Source organism: Oryctolagus cuniculus, chromosome 2 (genome assembly GCF_964237555.1).
Source record: "Oryctolagus cuniculus chromosome 2, mOryCun1.1, whole genome shotgun sequence".
NCBI lineage: Eukaryota > Metazoa > Chordata > Mammalia > Lagomorpha > Leporidae > Oryctolagus > Oryctolagus cuniculus.
In genome coordinates this window covers 66103467-66126867 of record NC_091433.1, presented here as the reverse complement: position 1 = coordinate 66126867, position 23401 = coordinate 66103467, and the positions used below count along the sequence as shown (strand labels likewise).

The 23401-nt window shown below is 46.9% G+C and overlaps 1 long non-coding RNA gene across 3 annotated transcripts in view; it reads right to left on the bottom strand.

Moving 5' to 3' along the window:
• LOC138848477 (uncharacterized) overlaps positions 1–23401 on the bottom strand; it is a 51378-nt gene that overhangs the window by 11326 nt on the left and 16651 nt on the right. For 2 of the 3 annotated variants that reach the window (XR_011386301.1, XR_011386300.1), the window contains one exon: positions 5539–5852. This is a non-coding gene — a long non-coding RNA (uncharacterized lncRNA). Of the gene's footprint in view, positions 1–5538; positions 5853–17127; positions 17217–23401 lie in introns of all 3 variants that reach the window. The other variant, XR_011386302.1, reaches the window with a different exon arrangement.

The following is a 23401-nucleotide window of genomic DNA, read 5'->3' as shown; positions in this document are numbered from 1 at the left end:
AGGAACGACACAGGACCCTGCGCTGTTCTTTCGTCTGCTCGGCCCTCCCCGGGTTTGCTGCTGGTTCTTCCCGGGTTGGCTACCGTCCCTTCCACCTCCGTGGAAGGGCGGTTCCCCCTGGCCACTTTCCCCACTTCCGCAGGGGAGCGGCACACCGCCGGCCGGCTCTCTCAGGGGCTGCACAGGTGTTCCCCTTAGATGTTCCCCTTAGATGTTCCTGGTGCATGCCGTCTCTCTCCTCCTTTATAGTCCTCTTCCACCAATCCCAACTCTGCTACCCACACGCCGAGTACGCTGCTCTCCTCCAATCAGGAGCAGGTCCCACAGTTTATTGGTTGAACTGGAGGCAGCTGTGTAGAAGCTGTTTCCCTTCTCAGCGCCATATTGTGGGAAAGCAGATGCATAGAATAAGTCTTAATTCCAGTAACTTAGTCTAGTCCGAGTTGCTCCCAGTTGCTCCCCACATTTCTCTCCCTTCTTTTCTTCCTTTCTTTTTCTTTTCTTTCTCTCCCTCCCTTCCTTCCTTCCTCTCTTTTCTCCCTCCCTCCCTCCTTCCTTTCTTAAAAAAAAAACAACTCTGTACTACAATATAAATTTGAAATCTGTTACCTCAAAAACTAAAAAAAGAAAGAAAGGGAGAAGGAAGGATGGTGGGAGGAAAAGAGGGGGAGGGAGGAAGGAAATATCATTATGTTCTTAGATTTGTATCTACAAATCATATTGAATCTGTTAAAAACTAGTTAGGGGCTGGCACTGTGGTATTGTAGGCTAAGCCTCCATCTGTGGCACCAGCATCCCATTTAGGCACCTGTTCATGTCCCGGCTGCTCCTTTTCTGATCCAGCTCTCTACTATGGCCTGGGAAAGCAGTGGAAGATGGCCCAAGTGCTTGGGCCCCTGCACCCACGTGGGAGACCCGGAAAAAGACCCTGGCTCCTGGCATCATATTGGCTCAGCTCTGGCCATTTGGGGAGTGAACCAGCAGATGGAAGACCTTTGTGTCTCTCTCTTCTTCTGTCTATATCTCTATCTTTCAAATAAATAAATCTTTAAAAAACTGATTAAAAATTTAAAGATGTACATAAAAATAAAAAAGCAAAAAAACAAAAGGGATTTATGTATTTGGAAGAGTGACAGAGAGAGAGAATATCTTCCATCCACTGGTCGACTGCCCATGTGGTCAAATGGCCAGGGCTGGGCCACACTGAAGCCAGGATCCTGGAACTCCATCCAGGCCTCTCATATGGGATGCAGGGGCCCAAGCACTTGGGCTATCTTCTTCTGTCTTCCCAAGCACATTGGCAGGGAGCTGGACCCATAGCAGGGCAGCCTGGGACTTGAACCAGCTCTCTAGTGTGAGATGCCAGCATCTGAAGTGATGGCTTTACCTGCTGTGCCACAACACCAGCCCCCAGAGAGGCCTTTCTTAAACCTAGAACCCTATGGTAGGCCCAAGTTCCCAGTCTGACTCAAAGTTGTAATGAAAATGTTATATTGCCTGCAATTAACTTATAAACTTTTTCAGCAAAGGTACCTATCTCTGGATTTTTTTGTTGTGTTTTGGTTTAGAAATTTGAATGTTAACCACCCCACCCACCCACCCAAGAGGTTACTGTGTTAGAGACATGGTCCCTGGGGTGGCACTGTAGGGAGACTGTGAAACATTGAGGACATGGGGCCTGGTAGCAAGTCCTTAGGTCACTGGGGGGTTCCCTAAAGGCAGTTCTCACAAGAAGCTTACTTTAAAAGCCAGAATTTGTTCTCTCTCTCTCTCTCTCTCTCTGCTCTCTGGCTCACCATGTGATCCTGCTTCTACACATTCTCTCATGGCCATCCACTGCCCTCAAGGAGGCCAGGTCACTGGGGCCACCTGATCTTGGACTTGAACCTCCACAACTGAACTAAGTAAGCGTTTTCTCTTTGTAAAATTGGTTGCCTCAGGCATTTCATTGTGTATTGAAAAGCTAATTCAAATCAACACCCAGAGACACCCAGCTAACTTGGAAGACCTACTGAGGAAGGAACACACACTCATACCCAAGTGCTGGAATTTTTTTTTTTTTTTTTGGATTTGAAAGACCAGTGGGAAGTCCTGCCCTAGAGGTAGTGAGAAGCACCACCTTTCTCTTTATCGGCCCCTCCCTCCTCCCACCCCCTCATAAACATGGACAGCTTTGTTATTTTAGCATAATAAAGTTTAGAAGTGATTTTCATTGAGTAAGAGGTGTTCAAAATGTGTGGATTCATTGCAAATACTGTCCCTGCATAAACAGGGTATTATAACCCAGACAGCCTAATTGATAACATATACCCTTATAACTCTTTTTTTTTTAAGATTTTTATTTATTTATTTGAGAGGTGGAGTTATAGACAGTGAGAGAGACAGGGAGCGAGGTCTTCCATCTGCTGGTTGGCCACAATGGCCAGAGCTCAGCTGATCCTAAGCCAGGAGCCAGACGTATCCTCCGGGTCTCCCACATGGGTGCCAGGACCCAAGTGCTTGGGCCATCTCCCACTGCTTTCCCAGGCCATAGCAGAGAGCTGGATAGGAAGAGGAGCAGCCAGGACTAGAACCAGTGCCCATATGGGATTCTAGCACCACATGCAGAGGATTAACCTACTGCGCCACACTGCCGGCCCCCACCCTTCCAACTCTTGTTTCTGGTTTAGGATTTGACACAGGACCTGCAGCCACACTTCATAGAAGGGTTCTTACACCTGACCCTCACTAGACATTCAACTAGATCTTGCTGTTATAATGTCATGACTTCTGCCTTCAGTGAATCTGTTTTGCAAGGCACTTGTCACAGAGCCAATGGAATAGAGAACTGGTGCTTCGTTGAATTTACAGAACTGGTCGTACGGCATTTTTCATGTGTTTGTTGGTTTCCAAATATTTACTTCATGGCCGCATTTGCTACTGCCTGGCAATGAAGCTGAGAAAAGGAGACGTACAGCCCTCACTAGCTTACGTAGGTCACATGTAAGGATTTGTGTCCCTTAGCGTAGGCAGGAGGTCAGAAGCTCCGAGTCTCGAGTAAAGTCTGAATCCATTGTTAAGGACCCTTGCTGCACAAGAAGTATTTTTGAAAAGCTTTTTTAAAGAAGATTTATTTGCTTATTTATTTGAAAGCAGAGTTACAGAGAGAGTTACACACACACTGACACACACACACACACAGATCTTCCATCTGCTGATACACTCACCATAATGGTCACAATGGCCGGGGCTGGGCCAGGCCAAAATCAGGAGCCTAGAACTTCCTCCAGGTCTCCATGTGGATGCCAGGAGCCCAAGCACTTGGGCCATCTTCTGCAGCTTTCCCACGCTCACTAGCAGGGAGCTGGATTGGAAGTGAAACAGCTGGGACTTGAACGGAAGTTCATATGGGATGCTGGCATTGAGGTGGTGGCTTAACCCATTGTACCACAGCACCAGCTCCAGAAGAAGTATTCTTTATTATATTCATATGACCCTTGTATTTCTGCATATTGGTTCCTGCCATTAATAATGAGCCACCTCAGTTCTTTTATTTGAAGGACTTAGTGGGGCTGTTGCCGTGGCATAGCAGGTAAAGCCACTGCTTGCAGCACTGACATCTCTCTGGGGCACAGATTTGAGTCCCAGGTGCTCCACTTCCTATCTAGCTCCCTGCTCATACTCCTGGGAAAGCAGTAGAAGATGGTCCAAGTGCTTGGGCCATTGCCACCTGGGTGGGAGACGTGGAAGAAGCTCCTGGCTCCTGGCTTCAGATCAGCACAGCCCAGTCATTGCATCCATTTGGGAAGTGAACCAGCAGATGGAAGATCTCTCTTCCTGTCTGTCTCTCACCATGTCTCTCTCTGTAACTCTGTTGTTCAAATAAATAAATAACTAAATCTTAACAAAAAAAGGACTTAACACACCAAGTATTTGGTACTGAGCTAGGGACATAGAAGAGAGAACACTCTGATGCTCTCTGCGCTGTTTGTCTAACGTGTGTGTCTGTGGTTATACGTCAGTGTGTGTGGCCTCAGTTTTAACTTTTGAAGGAAGTTTAAGGCCAAGCTGAATTTCTGGAAGCCAACCAAAGCCCCTCAGGCTATAATTTCCTCCCCCTGTCTCGAGCCCAGGATTCAAAGGGCACAGAAAACCTCTTCTACTCCAGTGTAGCTTTTGCACGAAGCTGTTCTTTCCTTTGCCTGCTCTTAGTGTCTGCAAGAGCCCCTCCCGCGGCGGTGCACTGCCTTCCCTGCTCCGGGTCTCCTGTCTCCATGCATTACACGGGACACCGAGTTCCTCTGTACTTCCGTGTCAGTCAGCTTGTATACTGAATGAGGAAATGCTTACTCCTTGCTGTGGACCACACTATGAGATTCTGTCTGGGAAACCCGCAAGTAAGACAAATAAGACCATTAGCAGGCCTTAGACTTCCTTTAATTCTAGACTCTCTAAAAACATCTGTCCAATCAAGCATTAACAAAATGATCAGTTGAGAGCCAAAATGTTGTAGGATGAGAGATTTTGGACATTATCTGAATGATGGTTAGAATACCCAAGTCACTGTGAAAATGTGGAACTTCTAGTTTTCTTATTTTTTAAAATATTTATTTATTTGAAATGTAGAATGACAGAGAGAGAGAGAGGGAGAGACAGAGAAAGAGCGAGATCTCCTATCCACTGGTTCATCCCCAAATGGCTGCAGTGGCCAGGGCAGGGCCATGCTGAAGCCAGAAGCCAGGAACTCCATCCTGGTCTCTGCCATGGGTGGCAGGAGCCCAAACACGTGGGCCATCTTCCACTGCTTTCTCAGGCACATTAGTGGGAACTAGATTGGAAGTGGAGTGACCGGGACTTGAACTGGTGTTCCTATTTGGCATGCTAGCATCACAAGCAGCAGCTTAACCCACTGCACCACAACCCTGGCCTCCCTGGTTTTTAATACAAACACCATGTAAACGCCATGGCACTGCAATGGAAAAATGTCGATGCAGCTCCCATCAGTTTTTTCACTTCTGACTTTGAACCATGCTTTGGAACCACACTGGGCAAACAAAACCAACGTAAAACACCCTAGCTCACAGAACACGTGTTAAATGATTGATACTGGGCAATAAACAAAGCTTTTGGAAAGGGCCTTTGCTCTTTGTAATTGCAAAATAAATGTTTCTTTGGAAGGGTGGCTACCTCTTCTTGAAAGGCCGGCCACTGGGGACAAGGGACATTGGGATTTCTGCCAGTGGAGTGCAGATGAGTTGTGCTTAATAGGCCTTATACTTGCCCAGCTCAGTACGGAACTACCCACAAGAGTCAAGGGGGTTTTGTGAATGCATCAAACTACAGTGATGATTCATTCCGATAGATTTAATATGTATGGTTACATTTGATGTCGCTGACAGACTCCTGGGTTTTGAGTAAGGAACTCTGGGTGAGAAGCCCCTCATCTAGGTTCTGTAGGGGAGGAAAAATACTCTCCTTACCACCCCAGGTTGGCGACCGAGGCCTCTGTAACAAAACACAGATGAATAAGAGACGAGCATGCAAGTGTATTTAATTTACCTGGTACTTGACACAGGAAGCTTCGTAAGGAAATGAAGGCCCAAAGTGACAGCTAGGCAGGAGTCACTCTTCATAGTAGGCTTTGGGGGTAGACAGCTGTGGAGCAGTGTGGTTGCACAGAGTGGCCGGGATCTAATGACAGCCAATGCTGGGCGCACGTGCTGTCTATCCAGACCGTTCCCCGTGACTCTTCAAGGAGGGAGATGTTGCTTCCCGCTGAGCACAGGGAGGGCACTTCTCTCCTGAGCGTCCTAGGAGCTGACTCAGGAGGTAGATCAGAAAGTTCCTCCCAGGTTCTGTGACTTCCTTCAGGGCTGAAAGGGGGGAGGGGGGAGGGGGAGGTCAGAGAGACCCTCATGATCATGCTCTCTCAGACTCCTCCCCCTTAAAATGTTCAGTACACCAAGGTGCCATATTTTGGGGTAGCGCCTCCTTACCCCACCATTACCCAAGCACTCTGAGCTTGCCTTTGTAGAATGCAGATGGTGTCCCTCACCTGATACGACATTTTAATCAAAGGCTTTTTAAATATATATGTATATAATAAACATATACATGTATATGTAAACTTATTTGAAAGGCAAACTCTCTCTCTCTCTCACACACACACACACACACACACATCAGTCTGTCATCTGTTGGTTCACTCTCCAAATGACTGCAACAGCCAGGGCTGGGCCAAGCTGAAGCCAGAAGCCAGTAACTCCTTTTAGGACTCCCACCTGGGTGGCAGAGGCCAAATACTTAAGCCATGATCTACTGCCTCCCAAGGTACATTAGCAGGAAGCTGGATCAGAAGAAGAGCAGAAGAGACTCAAACTGACACTCTGATACAAGATGCAGTACATGAGCTGCATCTTCACCTGCTGTGCCACAGTGCCAGCCCCTAACCAAAGGATTAAATGAACACAACTATGCCAGGATCTGGAACGTAGTAAATGCTCAATAAATAATGTTCTCATTCTTATATTAAAGTTAATAATATAAGTGCCCTCCATGTATTGCTCCAATTTAACTTTTTCCATTTGAATCCCCATGCATATTATAAAATCATTGAGGATAGGGACATAATATTATCTGTTTTTAGAAAAATCAACAGCAATAATCATAAGAAATTGATGCATGTTAAATTTTTGTCAAAAAATGTAATCACTTTCCAAAAGTACTTCAAAACACCCAATGCTAATATTAAGTAACTTACTTAGAGACAATGTGGAGGTTATCCTATGGCTTAGTTAAGAAAGCCCTCTCATGGCTTTGAGTCGAATGGTTATGATGCTTACATCCCAAATGGGAGTTCTTGGCTTTGACCGCCAGTTCAGGCTCCTGATTCCAGCTTTATGCTAACACAGATCCTGGGAAGCAGTAGATGATGGCTTAAGTAGTTGGTCCCCTGCTACACATGTGGGAGTCCTGGACTGAGTTATAGGTTCCTGATTCCCAACCCAGCCCCTAGAAGTAGCCGGTGCAGAGTAAACCAGTGGATGGGAGTTTTCTCTCTGTTCTGCCTGCCTCTCAAATAAATAAAGGAGAAAGAAAGAAAGGTTGAAAGAAAGAAAAAGAAAGAAGGAGAGAGAGTTCAATCAAGCAAGTCTCGTTAGTACTGGAATGGGACAACTGGGCTGAAGTTGGGAGATAACCCCGTCCTGTGTTCTAAGTCAGAAACCAGGGCATACAATTGCCTTTGTTCATCACCTCATCAGTACTCAGCCCAATTCTTTGCTCTCACTTTGAGCACACTGGCACCTGTGCGGGAAGAGAAGAAAAAGAATACACATTCTTCAGGCTTTCATGATCCCTTCTGTGTTCATTAGAATAAACTAGAAAGCAAAGTTTGGAAAACCCCTGTGGCTATGTGTGCAGAGGCGTGCACACAGATGACTCCTCTGGTATGGATGGAAAACAAACAACGTGTTAAACATTCTATGAGGTCTATGTGGTTGAACTTGAGTCTGAAAAAACATCTTGTTTTAGGAGTTCACCAAGAACCATCTTAAGGTTAGGAAAGCAAGGTCTTGACATCAAGAGTATCTACTCTGCTTTGACCAACTGGTCACCTGGAATATTGTGTGTGTGTGTGTGTGTGTTTTTGTTTGTTTGTTTGTTTTTTGTTTTTTGACAGGCAGAGTTAGACAGTGAGAGAGAGAGACAGACAGAGAGAAAGGTCTTCCTTCCATTGGTTCACCCCCAAAATGGCCGCTACGGCTGGCGCGCTGCGCCGATCTGAAGCCAGGAGCCAGGTGCTTCTCCTGGTCTCCCATGTGGGTGCAGGACCCAAGCACTTGGGCCATCTTCCACTGCACTCCCGGGCCACAGCAGAGAGCTGGACTGGAAGAGGGGCAACCGGGACAGAATCCGGCACCCCAACCGGGACTAGAACCTGGGGTGCCGGCACCACAGGTGGAGGATTAGCCTAGTGAGCCGTGGCGCCGGCCAAATATTGTGGATATTATGCATAGTTCACAGGTGTATTTTTTCTCTCTTCACCCTCTGTAATCCAACTTCCTTCACTGAAAATGAGACTGTTAAAATATGTTGAGGCTTAAATACTTTAACAAGATTGAGCTCTCGAAGTCAAGAGGCTCCTACTACTTCTGAAGTGCTTCCCACTTTTCCAGAATAAGTCTTCTTCCTCCATTTACCTCATCATCCTCTTAAAACGGTGTTCTCTGTCAACTGAATTGTTTTTGTGTTGGTTTCACTAAACCTGGGTTTGGTGAACAATTTTCCATTCAAAATGACTATTAACCATCCATTTGTCCACTGATTCAATAACTCCAGCTTTCTGTGTTTCTAATTATGCACCAGTAACTGAATTTTATTGATGAGCAAACTGAAGCTCAGAGAATGAATAACTTCCCCAAAGCCAACAGCTGCTAAGATGCAAAGCTGGGATTTGAAAGATCTTCAGACTTCAAGCCTTACGCTTTTTACACAGTACCTCTTGTTCCAACATCTGGCAAAGCCAGAAAACTGGGTGATAATCCACATTAATTATGTGGATAATTATGGCTCATTCCACTCTTAAATTGGTTTTTCTAGCTGTTCCACTGAACTGGCTTGGCTGCCAGTTTCACCTTCCTAAAGATCTCCATCTTTTTCTACACAATATTTCATCAATTCAGGAGGAGAAAAATCAGTTTGAGTTTGGAGATTGGGAATATTGGTGTAGAGTAGGCAAGACTTTATAATCGTAAGACTTGTTGTATTTTTAATGATATCTGGGTCGAGGCTCAGAAAACAATTCCTCAAAGGCTGGGAGGGCTTCTAATATGCTTCACAATCAACGTCCCCAACTTGTCTTGCTTCTGCTCCCACCTCCCAAGCACCGGGAGGGAATCTCTCTGGAAACTCCTTGTCTGCCTTAAGATTGGGCCTCTCCTTCCTCCTGACATCTCATCATCTACTGCAGAAAAGAAGACCGAGGAATGAAAGCACACAGGGCGGCTGCCACCGCCGCGGCTCACTAGGCTAATGCTCCGCCTTGTGGCGCCAGCACACCGGGTTCTAGTCCTGGTCGGGGCGTCGGATTCTGTCCCGGTTGCCCCTTTTCCAGGCCAGCTCTCTGCTGTGGCCCAGGAGTGCAGTGGAGGATGGCCCAAGTGCTTGGGCCCTGCACCCCAATGGGAGACCAGGAGAAGTATCTGGCTCCTGCCATCTGATCAGCGTGGTGCGCTGGCCGCGGCGGCCATTGGAGGGTGAACCAACGGCAAAGGAAGACCTTTCTCTCTGTCTTTCTCTCTCTCACTGTTCACTCTGCCTGTCAAATAAATAAATAAAAAGATTTATTTATTAAAAAAAAAAAAAGAAACCACACAGGGATAATCTTTGCCACAAGATAATGGTTATCTCTCGGGCTCACCACTCAAACTCCAAAGACAAGGATTCACAACTCCTGCTTGCCACGTCTGCTCCTTCTCCCTGGTAAACAGCTACTCTCCTTCTGAAGTCGCCAGTGACTTCCTCTACTTCCTTTTCCCCTGTGAAGGGTGTGTTTAAGCTTCCACCAACTGGGCCTTTTGAGAGGCCAACACTGTGTATGACTCGTGTGCCCATGCTCGTTATTAAATTTGTATGCCTTTTTATCCTGGTCTTTGTTCATTTCAGTAAGCCTTGATGCATGGGTGGGGTTTCCCTTCACCTTTATACCCTAAAGAGAGGAAAAACATTTTTTCCTCTATCTCCTAGTTCAGTGGTTGGGGACCATGCAAAATAAACTGAAAAAAGACAGATGAACAAGAGAAAAAAATAGATGGAATTACATTTATAAGTATCGGAATTCACAAAGCAATGTGAATCAAAGAGGTGGTTAGAATTTGGGGCACACATCTTGGGCTAGACAAGGGAAAAAAGTTTTGGACTTCAGCATGGGAGAGGTGAGTTATAGAAAGATGAAGGGAGGGAATTTATGATAAATGAGGGTTGTTTACTAAAATATGTTATGCAGAGAAGTATTTTCTCAAGTGTTAACAATTTTATCTGGGGGCTGGCGTTGTGGCATAGCAAATTAAGCTGCTGCCTGCAATGCCAGCAACCTTTATAGGCTCCAGTTCGAGTCCTGGCTGCTCCACTTCCAATACAGAACTACCCTGGTAGTTCATGTGTTTTACAGTCTCCACATAACACCTCAAGACTATAAAATCTCCATTTCACAGATGAAGAAACTGAGGCTCAGGGGGTTAGTAGGCTTAATAAATAAATGCTGCAGATAGGTAGTGGAGGACTCACGATTGGTCCATAAATCTGTGTATTAGCCACGTTTCTCCAGAGAGATAATCAATAGGGTGTGTATGTGTGTGTGTGTAGGGGTGTGTATGTGCATGCGTGTGTGTGTGGGGAGAGAGAGAGAGAGAGAGAGAGAGAGAGAGAGACTTTAGTGAATTGTTGCATGGCCAGGCTGGCAAGCCCCAGGTGTGCAGGGTGAGCCGGTAGACTGGAGACTCGGGAAGAAGCCAGTGTTGCCATTCACGTCCGAAATCCACCTGCTGCAGAATTCCCTCTTGCTTGGGCAGGTCAGCTTTTTCTTGATTCAGATCTTCAGTGGATTGGATGAGGCTCACCCACAGCAAAGCAGTCAAGCTGCTTTACTCAAAGTCTGCCAATTTCAGTATCAGCTTCATCCAGAAACACTCTCCTAGAAACCCCCAGCGTAATGTTTGCCCACATATCTGGGCACTGTGGCCCAGCTAGGCTGACACCACTGATGAATAGCACATGCCACACTGCTTTCTTTTTTGTCGCATTGAGATTCTTTTCAACATAGGTGCATTGCTGCCTGGAGTGAGGTTCAGGCCGTGCACACTGATCTAGAGCAAAAGCCTCCCCACCTCACGTGAAATGCACATCCACTGCCTTGTGAAAAACCAAGTCCATCTGAGAGGATTTTGTGCCTCCTGAAATGAACAAGGCCAACCTGATGAGAGTGGGTGCAAAGAGCAGGCACTCAAGTCTATTTTCAGAGCCAGCTTTAGGGACCTCTTAGTCAGTTTTGTAAGACAACCTAATATCAAGAAGCAGATGAAAGGAAAAAGAGAAGTTAAGTTTTGAAATTTATGATGCTTACTTTCTGCACTGAGAGAAAAGGAAAATGAAAACAGATCTGATCAGGGGCCAGGACTGGATGCGTGTATAAGCTTCCCTAAAGTTGCAGGTGTAGTTCAGCCTACTTTAAATAGCAGTTCTGATTTTAAGATATTAAAAAAATTTTTTTGATCCAAATCAAAAACAAAGACGTCATGAAAACATGTTTCCCCAGATGCACTTCTGTGATTCTGGAAGGTTTTCTTGATAAGCCGAGCTGAAAGGTTGGCCGTGTTGTTGGGAGGTGGAGATGGGGTTGCCCGGCTGAAGAACAATTTTCAAGCAGAAGAACTTTGGAAACCTGGTCTGCTTTGTTCTTTGAGCAAAAGACAACAGTGGGGCTCAGAAGAGGATGCTCCCAACTGTTCCACTTTTGACTTAACTCTGAGTTCTAGGGAACTGAAATGCAGAGAAGTTCCCTTTTCTATGCAAAGACAGGATCTTCCAAAAAGGATCCCAATTGCCTCCAAGTCTTCTTATTGAAATTTCATAAGCTAAGCATGATTGAATGCAGCTCAGAGGGTGAGACTGAAAATCAAACATCACATTTAGAGGAGGTTTTACCTGGCCATTTTCTGGCCTTTGGGCCCATTCATTTCCTCTAAAAATCAATCATTAGCTCTCTAAAAAAGGCTGCAATTCTTTCCCCATCACACACACACACACTCTCTCTCTCCTCCATAAAAAATATATTTTAAGCCTCAATCATCTGGCCCTTCTTTGAGTTTTATACTTTGTGCAGCTCCCACGCACAGGGGCACATGAATAGGTTTGCACACCTTTCTCCTGTTAACCTGCCTGTTGTTAGTTTGTTTCCACAGTCAGTTATGGAAGCTTCAAAGGGATGGTATAAACTTCAGCACGACAACCAAGGGGACCTGTGTGACCCAAGACATCCCAAGCTTTTCATTTATTTTCATTTTTATGCATTTAGTTGTTGTAAAATAGACATAACATAAAATTGATCACTTTAACCATTTTTAAGTGTACAACACAGTAGTATTAATTATACTCACGAAAGGGTGCAATCATCACTACATGTATTTCTAAAATGTTTTCAACATCTTAAACAGAAACTCTACATCCATTAAACAATAGCTTCCTATCTTCCCTCCCCTTAGTCCCTCATGGCCTCTTTTCTATGCTCTGTCCCTGTGAATTTTCCAGTTCTAGGTTCCTCACACAAGTAGAAGCGACAGTGTTTGTCTTTTCGTGTCTGGCTTTCTTCAGTTAGCATGATATATTCAAGGTTCATCCACATTGTGACACATGTAAGAATTTCATTCCAGCCAGAAGAAATCTGCACAAATGACAATTTATCACTTTTTTAAAAATTCATTTACTTGAGAGGCAGAATTACAGACAGAGAGGTAGAGACAGAAAGAGAGGTCTTCCATCTGCTGGTTCACTCTCCAGATGGCTGCAACGGCTGGAGCTGGGCCTATCCTAGGCCAGGAGCCAGGAGCTTCTTCTGGGTTTCTCCACAGGGGTGCAGAGGCCCAAGCACTTGGGCCATCTTCCAGTGCTTTCCCAGGCCATAGCAGAGAGCTGGATCAGAAGAGGAGCAGCCAGGACACGAACTGGTGCCCATACAGGGTGCTGGCGCTGTAGGCGGTGGCTTAGCCTACTATACCACAGCACCAGCCCTGATGGTTTATTCTTTAAAGATCAGGTAGAATGACTTGCGGCTTTAAAACACCAGTGTGATGAACCTGTTGTGAAAGGGAGTGTGTACTTTCCCAATTCCAGAGCGTGTGTGCTGCTTTCTGGAAGCTGGATGACATGCACAGAGCTCTTTCCTTGCCTGCCTGCTCCTCTGGCTTTGTTCCATCTTTTGCTATAGCCTCTGTCAAGGCATCATTTGTGCATTAGCTAACAAGCAAATCAGTCACTAGTCAATATAATAACAGCATATTAGAAGTATTTAATAATGAAATAAAAATATTGACAGTGATATGTAAATAATAATGAAATAAAATAGATTATTTTGTCATATTTGTTTATGATTCTCTAAAAGGCCTCCGAGGGGTTGGCATTGTGGCACAGCAGGTTAAATCATGACTTGCCACATTGGCATCCAGTATCAGAGCACTGGTTTTGAGTTCTGGCTGCTCCACTTCCAACCCAGCTTCTGCTAATGTACCTGGGAAATCAGCGAAAGATGATCTAAGTGCTTGGGCTTCTGCCACTCACTCATATGGGAGACCTGGATAGAGTTTCAGGCTCCTGGCTTTGTCCCGGCCCTGCCCTGGCTGTTGTACCCATCTGGGGAGTGAACCAGCAAATAGAAAATATCTATATCTACCTCCCTCCCTCCCTCTATCTCTATCTCTACCTCTGTCATCTCTACCTCTATCTCTCCCTCTCTGTTGCTCTGCCTTTGAAATAATTAAATAAATATTTAAAAAAAAGAATAAAAGGCCTGACACTAGTTAGTACTGACTCACCAACCAGACTTACTCTCTTGGAATCCTTAAGAAACCGGCCTTTTAATCCTGGAAGCCATTATTAGGGCTCGATATTCACACTGCAGAGGCACAGACTGAATGTCCTAGGCAGATGTTTATGCTGAACTGGTCTGTGAGATGACTGTTGGTCAGAAACTTCCTTGACTTCTTGGTGCTAATCAATAGAGATCTTTGTATGAGGATGTGTGATACAGTCTTTTTGCCGCTGTTAGGTATTTTGTCCTCCCAGGGACAAAGTAGATCAGACATGTGTAGAAGGTGAGATTCAGAGAATTTAATTTGAAGAGGAGGCTGAACCCAAATCTTCACCTATGAACCCTGCCTTTTTCCTTCAGAGAGTCTGGGTTTGATACGCAGCTCTGCTCCAGATTCCAGTCTCTGGCCATCATGTACCCTGGAAGGCAGTAAGTCCTGAGTCCCTGCCACCTATGCAGGAGACCTGGATTGATTTTCAGGCTTCAGTTTCAGGCTTGCCCAGTGCTCGCTGTTGTGAGAATCTGGGCAGTAGGTAGGAGTGCATGCTCTTTCTCTTTTAAGTAAATAAAATAAATTAAATTTGAGAAAGATTTATTTATTAAAAAGAGTAGCATGAGAGAGGGGGAGGGAGGGAGAGAGATGAAGATCGTCTATGTGCTGGTTCACTCCCCAAATGGCCACAACAGCCAGGTCTGGGCCAGGCCAAGGCCAAGAGCTGGGAACCCCATTCTAGTCTGCCACATGGGTGGTAAGGACCTAAGTGCTTGAGTCATCATTTGCTGCCTCCCCAGGTGCATTAGCAGGCAGCTGGACTGGAAATGAAGCAGCCAGGACTCCAGCTGGTACTCTGACACTGAATGCCTCGATGGCAGCACCACAACCCTGGCCCCAAAATAAATAAAATGTCTAAAAAATGCAGAAGGAGTGGGGCTGAGAGCTGGATACGTTGCTGGATTAGCTGGTCAGATTTCTCTAGGTGTTAAGAAACCAGCAGCCAACTTGGTTCTCCCTTCACGTAAAAGTTTAGAGCCGTCCATCCCTGGGTGGAGCTTATGCGTTTAATGGAACAGGCTGGTCTGACACTTAGCAGTTGTGTCCCTAGTACAGACATAAGGGGTCTCCCAAAAGTTCCTGGAAATAGTTTCCTCTCCACAACAGACTTGCTAGGGTGGGCATTGTGTCGCAGTGGGTTGAGCCAACACTGGGGACATCAACATCACACATCACAGTGCCTGGGATTGAGGTCCACCTCCACTTCAGATCCAGCTTCCTGCTGATGGGCATCCCGGGAGGAGGCAGGTGACCACTCAAGTACTTGGATTCCTGCCACCCATGTGAGAGACCCAGACTGAGCTGCTAGCTGAGCATCTAGGGAGTGAGCCAGTGAATGGCACAGTCTCTCTCTCTCTCTCTCCCTCCCCCTCCCTCCCTCCCCCCTTCTCTCTATCACTCTGCCTTTCAAATAAATAAGTAAATGCTAAAAAATTATATTTTAATTAATTTTCCATGAACTTCTTGGAGCTTCCACATAGCTGGGCTGTGTTCCTGGAGGTGACTGCCTCGCTGTGAGCTGAATGTGGAGGTCATGGCCCCGTACACAGGCATGACCTTTTTGACTTGAACAGATCTCCTTGTCCCATTGTAGCAAGTGGCAGGGTCTCAGACAAGCAAGAGAAGAAATCCTGAGGATTTTTCTGAGCTTCGCCCCTTTGGGTTTGAAACTTGAGGAACAGAAAAGTGATGAAAAGAATTCAAGGTGGTAGAAGTTAAGTCGGACCTCAGGGTCTTGGAGGTAGTTGGAAGATCCTACACTGAAGATTAGAAAGCTGTATTTCCATGTCAAAGTCAAACAAAGGTATAGCAATGGAGGGCCATGCAAAGAGCTTTTATTTGGGGAATGACAAAGAATTGAACTGCAACCCAGGACACATATGCCCAGAGAGGTGCTCTCTGGTAGATCTGAGGAACAGAAAAAAGGGTTGGGACTTTAAGGGGAAGGGAGAAAAGCCGAGGTGTTTTCAACGCAAACTCGTGTGCGTGCATGTGAGAGCTGGGGGCTCTGATTAGCGGGTAGACGGTCAGGAGGTAAAACACGTCTTCACGTCACAGCTACCGACTGCATCGCATTGGACCTGAGAACTCGGGCGTCGAGCTCGTGTTCTTGCATCAGGGGTCAGCCGTCCTTGTGAGCGTTCTTGTCATCAGGAAGTCCCAGGGACAGCACTCCGTTCATGGCCTTGCCTGGATCCATCCGCCAGGGTCCCACATGGGCAACGGCCTTCGGAACCCGGCAGCTTTGACCTCTAGGACCGAGCACTGAGAAATCGCGGGGCGTTCCCTTTGCTCTCCATAGCATCAGGGAGATTTCAGTGCCTCCGCTGTGTAGAGCGGGGAGGTCGACTGCACGAGGCAGTGGGGAGAGGAGGATGTAACAGCAGAAAGGGCTGTGTGCTCTCCCTTGGACCAGAATGATCAGTGAGGGAGACAGGCACCTCACCCTGCACACCATGCTGGTGAGCGGCCCTCGGGAGGCAGGGACCTATGAGAGGGTCCACCTGCCCTTCTCAACACTGGAGGACACATGGGGTTTCCAGAGCTGGTCCTTTTTGGTCGTTCTTTTAATACTCCACGGTCAGGCATGAGAGATCCGTGTACATATAAACAAAGAGAAGTTAAACACCGCCTTCTCCCCGGGTCCCTTTCATGTCCAGAGTGTGTCAGAGGTTCTAGAGTGATGGAAATTCCCCAGGCCTCCCCCTGTCTTTTCATCTGTGATTATCTGGGGCTGAAGTTTCAGTCCTCATCTGTTACCGTGCTCCACCTCGAAGTCTATCCAAACACCAGAGTATGTGACAGGAAGTGAAGGCTTGCCCAGAACTTAGTGTTTTTATTTCAACACCCTTAAGGAAAAACTTCTAGAAAATGAACTTCTTAAAAGTTTCTAGCAGGGGTTTTCTGAAAGATCAAATTTAAATTTGCCTTTGGAGCAGCCTGTTCCCACTTGACTAGGTCCTCACAAGTAACTAGATGTAAATTGTAGGTGCTTGGCTTAGGCTTGTAACCTCGCTACTTTTTTGTTGGCATTGAGGGAAGGTGGTACCAAGGGGAATAGAAATCTTGACTTTAAAAAAAATATTTGATAGGGATCAAATATTTGATAGGCCTCTGTAAAAAAAAAAAATTATCAATTCCCAACTTGACTCTCACTGGGATTAAACATGACAATAGGTCTGCTCTGATTTCCTCGTCATTTAAAAAAATCATCTATTATTTTTCACTTTATGTTTCTGTGTGGGAGCAAACTGTTGAAATCCATACTTAATGTATACTAAGCTGATCTTCTGTATATTAAGATAATCGAAAATGAATCTTGATGTGAATGGAAGGGGAGAGGGAGTGGGAAAGGGGAGGGTTGTGGGTGGGAGGGATGGTATGGGGGGGAAGCCATTGTAATCCATAAGTCGTACTTTGGAAAATTATATGCATTAAATAAAAGTTTAAAAAAATATATTTGATAGGAAAAGTTTTATAAGTTTTATAACAGAGAGAGAGAGAGAGATCTTACATCTGCTGGTTTACTCTCCAAATGGCTGCAACAGCTGGAGCTGGGCCAATCCAAAACCAGGAGCCAGGAGCTTCTTCCGGGCCACCCACCTGGGATACAGAGTCCCAAGCACTTTGATCATTCTCCACAGCTTTCTCAGGAGCATTAGCAGGGAGCTGGGTCGGAAGTGGAGCAGCCGGGACTTGAACTGAGCCCGTATGGATGCTGGTGCTGCAAATGGCAGCTTTCCCTGCTGTGCTACAGCATTGGCCCCCAAATCTTGACTTTTTAATGCAAAACATCTCAGCTAAAATACTGGTAATGATTCATACCGTCTTGGAAAATGCATGACCCAAATGAAATGTGTCTCTGTGCCTAATTTGCAACCTTTAGACTTCAGGTAAAATTACGTGGCCTGGGGGAAGGAAGCAATGCTCCAAGTTTATAGGCAAAGGATAGGGACTTCCTTGAATGTGGCAGATCTGCCCATTGTTAATCCTTCTGGGAAGTAGCAGTCCTGAGTCAAGAAATGTCAGCCTCTGAAAGACAAGTTCTCCTTATTGATATAAAGTTCTCTTTATATAAATAAAAAAAAAGCAAAACACAAAAAACAAAGGAAAGAAATGAGGACCAAAGAGGAACACCTGCAGGGGAGAGACTCCTCTCTCTGAACCATGGGCACTGGTACACTCAGAGCCCGCTGTGGTGTCCTCTCTCTGAACCATGGGCACTGGTACACTCAGAGCCCACTGTAGGCTCCTCTCTCTGAACCATGGGCACAGGTATGCTCCGAGCCTGCTGTAGGCTCCTCTCTCTGAACCATATGCTCAGAGCCTGCTTAGGGTCGGCCTGGGCAGGCCCCTGTTCCAAGGAGATGAGCTGGGAGTCTGACCCTGAGCAACTGCCCGAGTGGCTCTAGATCACCCTCTGCTTTGGGCTTCTCTCCTCAAACACCAGCATGACCCCATTAGAAGTTGTAGCCCAGGGGCCAGAATTGTGACACAGTACTTTAAGCCGCTGTCTGCAACTCCAGCATCTCATATTGGAGTGCAGGTTCGAATCCCAGCTGCTCTACTTCTGATCCAGCCCCCTGCTAATGTGCCTGGAAAGAAAGCAGAAGGTGGCCCAAGTATTTGGGCCCTTGCTACCCTTGTGGGAGACCTAGATGGAAATCCTGGCTCCTGGCTTCTGCCTGGTACAGCTCCATCACAGCTATTTGGGGAGAGAGCCAGCAAATGAAAAATCTTTTCTCTCTCTGCTCTCTCTCTTGCTTTGTCACTCTGCATTTGAAATAAATAAAATAAATCTTTAAAAATAATTAATATATAAAAGCTGTAGCCAAGTTCCAGCTGGGTGTGGAGGGAGAATGCTGTGGAACAGAGTGGAAGGAGGAGAGCATGTGTCCCTTTCTCAAGTTCAGAGTGGGTGGTCCCACGGTGCCAGCACAGTGGCACCTCCTGACTGCCAGCAGCTGGGAACATGGCCATGCTGCATGGAGAGGGGCAGCCCAACGCTCAGATACACAGGGGGAGCCCCCAGAAACACCTGAAGGGTCTGGCTTCCTGTGTGGGCAGGTGCGTGGTGTGATGAACTATAACCAGAGTACGGAGGGGACTTGCCCTTTGTGTATAGTGAGGGGCAGTAGAAGCTGGGCCTTTGGTGAAAGAACTGACTGTGTGTGAATGTTTGTCTGGAGCTTTGGAGTTTGCAAAGCAACCCACTGACATCATCTCATGGAATCTTGACAATAATCCTGGGTGGAAGACCTGGTAGGCGTTATGACCCCATTATTTAACCATAAATTTAGTTCTCAGAGAGTTGTGGTAACCTGTCCAACACCAGGCAGCTAGTGAGACACAGAACTGGGATCCAGATCCAGGTCTCAGGCCCCTAAACCCAGGGTTTTCTTCTCTAGCGTTTGGGGTTGAGGCAAGGGATGGCCATGCTAACCTGCTATTCGGGGTTGAGCCATGTCCCCCAACTGCCAATGGTAGTGATCTTCTTTGAAGATAGTGTCTTTAAAGGCATAATTACAGCTCACACTGTGAGGCCTGGTGTCCTCATAAGGAGAGGGGCGTTGGGACACAGACACACACACAGGGAAAAGAATGCCGCATGGAGACAGGCTCGGGGGAAGACGGCTGTGCGGACGAAGAGGCAGGCTGCCCCGCGGCATGTACTAGCCGAGGATCTCTCAGGGCCACTAGGCGCTGCCGGAGGTAGGGAAGGATCCTCCCCATGAAGCTTTGCAGGGAGCATGGCCCTGCCAGCACTTTGATTCTGAACACTCAGCCTCCGCAACTGTGAGAGCCCAAGTGTCTGCTGTTTTCCGCGCCCTGGCGGTGGACTTTGTTACTGCGGCCTCGGTCCCGCGTACCAATACAGGAAGAAATAGAGATGCAAATGGACAGGTTCAGGGGATGGAACCTGAGCTTGCTTGCTTTGATCTTGGGGCTGCCCCTTTTGACCTCTGGTTTCAGGAAAGGGAGGCACAGTATGTGAAAACTGATGCTCTTAGTGAGATGTATTTAGTTAGTTAGTTGACAGGCAGAGGGATAGAGAAGGAGACACAGAGATAAGAGAGAGATCTTCCATCCCCTGGCCTATTCCCCGAAACATTGGTAACAGTCAGGCTTGAGTTGGGTTGAAGCCAGGAGCCAGGAACTCCATCCAGGTCTCTCACATGGGAGGCAGGGGCCCAAGTACTCAGGCCATCTTCCACTGCCTTCCCAGGTGCATTAGCAGGGAGCTGGATCAGAAGCAGAGCACAGGACTTGAACCTCATGCTGCAACACTGGCCCCCCAAACAGCTGTTCTTTTCACTGATTTACCCCAATTTGTACTGCATGGAGTTCTTGACACCCATTCTGCAGACCAGGCCAAGTTCACTGGAAAATGTGCATTCAATCTTCCTCTCCTGGTTCCCCTTTTGGGCCCACAGTGATTTGTTCTTAGAACTCTTCTATCACTGTGCTTGTGCCTTTCTACTTTGATATCCACTCAATTAAATCACTTCTACATTGGCTTTGCATTTTTCTTTCTTATCTTTTTAATGATTATAATTTTATTCAATGAATTAAATGCATTTTTCTTTTTACCTTTCAAGTTGACTTCATTTTTTAGACTTGTTTTAGGTGTATGACAGAGACTGTGGGAAGTTCCTTTGTATGACCTTCTCCCACAGACCAATGTGGCTATTAGCACCAGAAGGGTGCATTTGTTGTAAGTGATGGACCTGCGCTGATACGTCCTCCCCACTTGAAGTCCATAGTTTATCCTGGGGTTCACCTTAATATTGCACCACTCTCCTTTTGACAATGTCTTGTCACCTGCCTTTTCTCTTTTAAACCTCCCCAGACCCTGTGATGCTGGGAAGAGCTGTGATCACTCTTCTATGGGTGAGGAAACTCAAGGAAACAGCTAAAAAGAAGCAGGGCTGGGGGCTGGTGATGTGGCAGAGCAGGCTAAGCCACTGTGTGACATCCACTGTGGGCACCAGTGTGTGCCCAGGCTGCTCCACTTCCAATCCAGCTTCCTGCTAATGTACCTGGGAAAACAGCAGAAGACGGCCTAAGTGCTTGGTCCCCTGCACCCATGTGGGAGACCCAGAAAATGCTCCTGGCCCCTCGCTTTGGTCTAGATGAGCCTCAGCCATTGTAGTCATTTGGGAATTGAACCAGCGGATGAAAGATCTCCCTCTCTCTCTCTCGTTCTGTCTATCTGTGACCCTGCCTTTCAAATAAATAAATAAATCTTTAAAAAAGAAAAAAGTAGGATTGGGCCAGCATGGTGGCACCATAGGTTAAGCTACACCCTGCAATGCCAGAATCCCTTGAGTGCCAATTTAAGTCCCAGCTCTATTTCTGATCCAGCTCTCTACTAATATGTCTGGGAAAGCAGCAGAAGGTGGCCTAAGTGGGAGACCAGGGTAGAGTTCTTGGTTCCAGGCTTTGGCCTGGCCCAGCCCCAGCCCTGGCTGCTTTGGCGTTTGGGGAGTGAACCAGCAGATGGAGAATGTCTCTATCTCTTCCTCTCCCTCTCTTTCTGTAACTCTGCCTCTCAAATCATAATTAAAAAATAAAAAGTGGAGAAGTAGGGCCAGGACTCAAACCCACATCTTGCATCTATAAGCACAGTGGTCTTTTTTCTTTTTCTTTTCCTCTCTCTTTTTTTTTTTTAACTAGAATTATGATTTTGCCTTTTCAACTTGAGTTATACACACACACATACACACACACACTTCCAATTATTTAGACCTCTTGCCTAGCCCCTGCATACAGCTGGTAGATATTTACTGAAGTTGAAAGTCTTTTATCTCAACACAGCGCTCTCATGCACTGTCCTACAAGTTCATCCCAGGTGATGATGATTAAATTGGCTTCTACTACCCCAACTCTCCTCTCCTGTTTAATCTTCCAAGACTTTAAATACATGACTTGCTGAATTTCTGAAATGTCCTGGTCAGTGGTAGGGGGGAGACCTCAGTGTTTTCTGCAGTTCAGCAGACTTGTGGGGTCTGCGGGCTTGGCTGGGCGGGCTACTGCCCATACCCCAGTGGCTGTCACTCATAGGAAGTGCTTCTCTGGAAGTGGGACAGACACCTCCCAGTGCTGAGATGCAGCGTCTGCTGGAGCGAGACAGGATACTTGTTCCTATTGCTTCAGGAACAGTGCTGCCTGAAGTCCTAGAAGAGGAAGTAAAAAAAAAAAAAAAAAAAGCCCATCGAGGTCCACCCAGAAGAGCAGGGAAATCCCATGTATCAGTTTCTGTTTCTCCCCACCCCAGAGTTGGCTGAGCTCCCTGGGAGTCACTGGCCCTGCCGTGCCTCGATGCAAATGTCACCACCAGGCCCTGTCATCAGCCAAAGGTCAGCAAAGGCGTCCCCTGACATTTGGGGTCTTCAGGAGCACAAGAGTGGACTAGGCACCTGCAGAGCCAAGATCATGGCCGTAGAATTGGCTTCCATGGGGCACACTGCCAGGTGGTAGCTCCGGAACAGAGTCCCCGCTGTGGGTGCAGAGACAGCCAGGCCCGTAGCTGGCTCTTGTGGGCGCTCTCCTCGGTCCTGCAGGGTGACTTATGCTTGCGGGTGCTGCAAGACGCCGTCTGCTCACCCATGGCTCCCTCCTATCTGAAGCGCACTGCCTGTGCCTTCGGGACAACTGCACATCCTCTGAAAGGTGATAACGATAATGAGATTTGAGACGTCTGGACCCAAATAGACTTTCTTACTTTGAGAAGACCCCACAATGTGTCTTGTGTAGAGGAAGGAGAACCTGGGGTCCACGCATCCTGCTTCCGCCTCCTGTGCCCTAAGGGGAAAGGTCTTGCTTGGGACGGCCTCAGTGCTGTGGGATCCCATCTGCTCTCTGAGTCTCTGATGGTCGTGTAGCCCTGCACAACTTCCCCCTAAGAGAGCCGAGAAATATGAATGAGAACAGAAACGTGGCGCAGATGTCCCCAGCTTCTCCCAGGTGTTGCAAAGATGCAGGCTTCAAGTAGGTGGTTTTGACGAATGATGACAAACGTGGTTTTCCCCAACCCAACTCCTGAGAACTAGAGGCAGATCCTAGGAGGGAATGGATGACCTCAGCTTAAAAATAGGGCAGTGCACCTGCTGGAGATGTGCCTGCCCACTACAAGGACGACACAGGAGCTGGTCTGCGGCTGTTCTCTGTAACAGCAAGGTCCAGCTCTGGACCAGCTGCCTACTCCTGTGGTTGAGGGTGGACAAGGACTGCTCCCCGCCTCTAATGTACACAAAGAGCAGTGAACATCCTGGGAGTGAGTCACGCTCTCTGTAATTTCTCCTTACTTTGCCAGAGAGAAATGTCTAGAAGGCAAGCCTGACCACGCATGCCACTCCCCTGTTTAAATGCATGTGTTGCTTCCCAGACTCAGCAGGTTATACAAGACCCCTAAGACTGGGCTCCAGCTGATCTCTGCACCAGATTATTTACAGCTCTATAAGCAATCACTTGGGCTTTGCTCCCCTGCTTGTTCCAGTTCTCCTTGCTGCGTGACTAACTTGTACACTTCAGGATTCTGTCTTAGAGATTTCTGGGATGACCACCATGACACTCACAGTGGGTCTGACCACCTGTGCCTCTGACCTGGCATCCGATACACTCTTTGAATGACCTTTGCCCTGCTTTGTGTCTCCATCACGTGATGAGAGCTCCAAGTGCAGGAACCCCCTCTACTCAGTGCTCCCTAGACTATGCATTGTTCTTTCAATAAATGTGCTTTGAGATTCTGCTATGTCCCAGTAGTGAGCAGTGAGGCACTTTGTTCC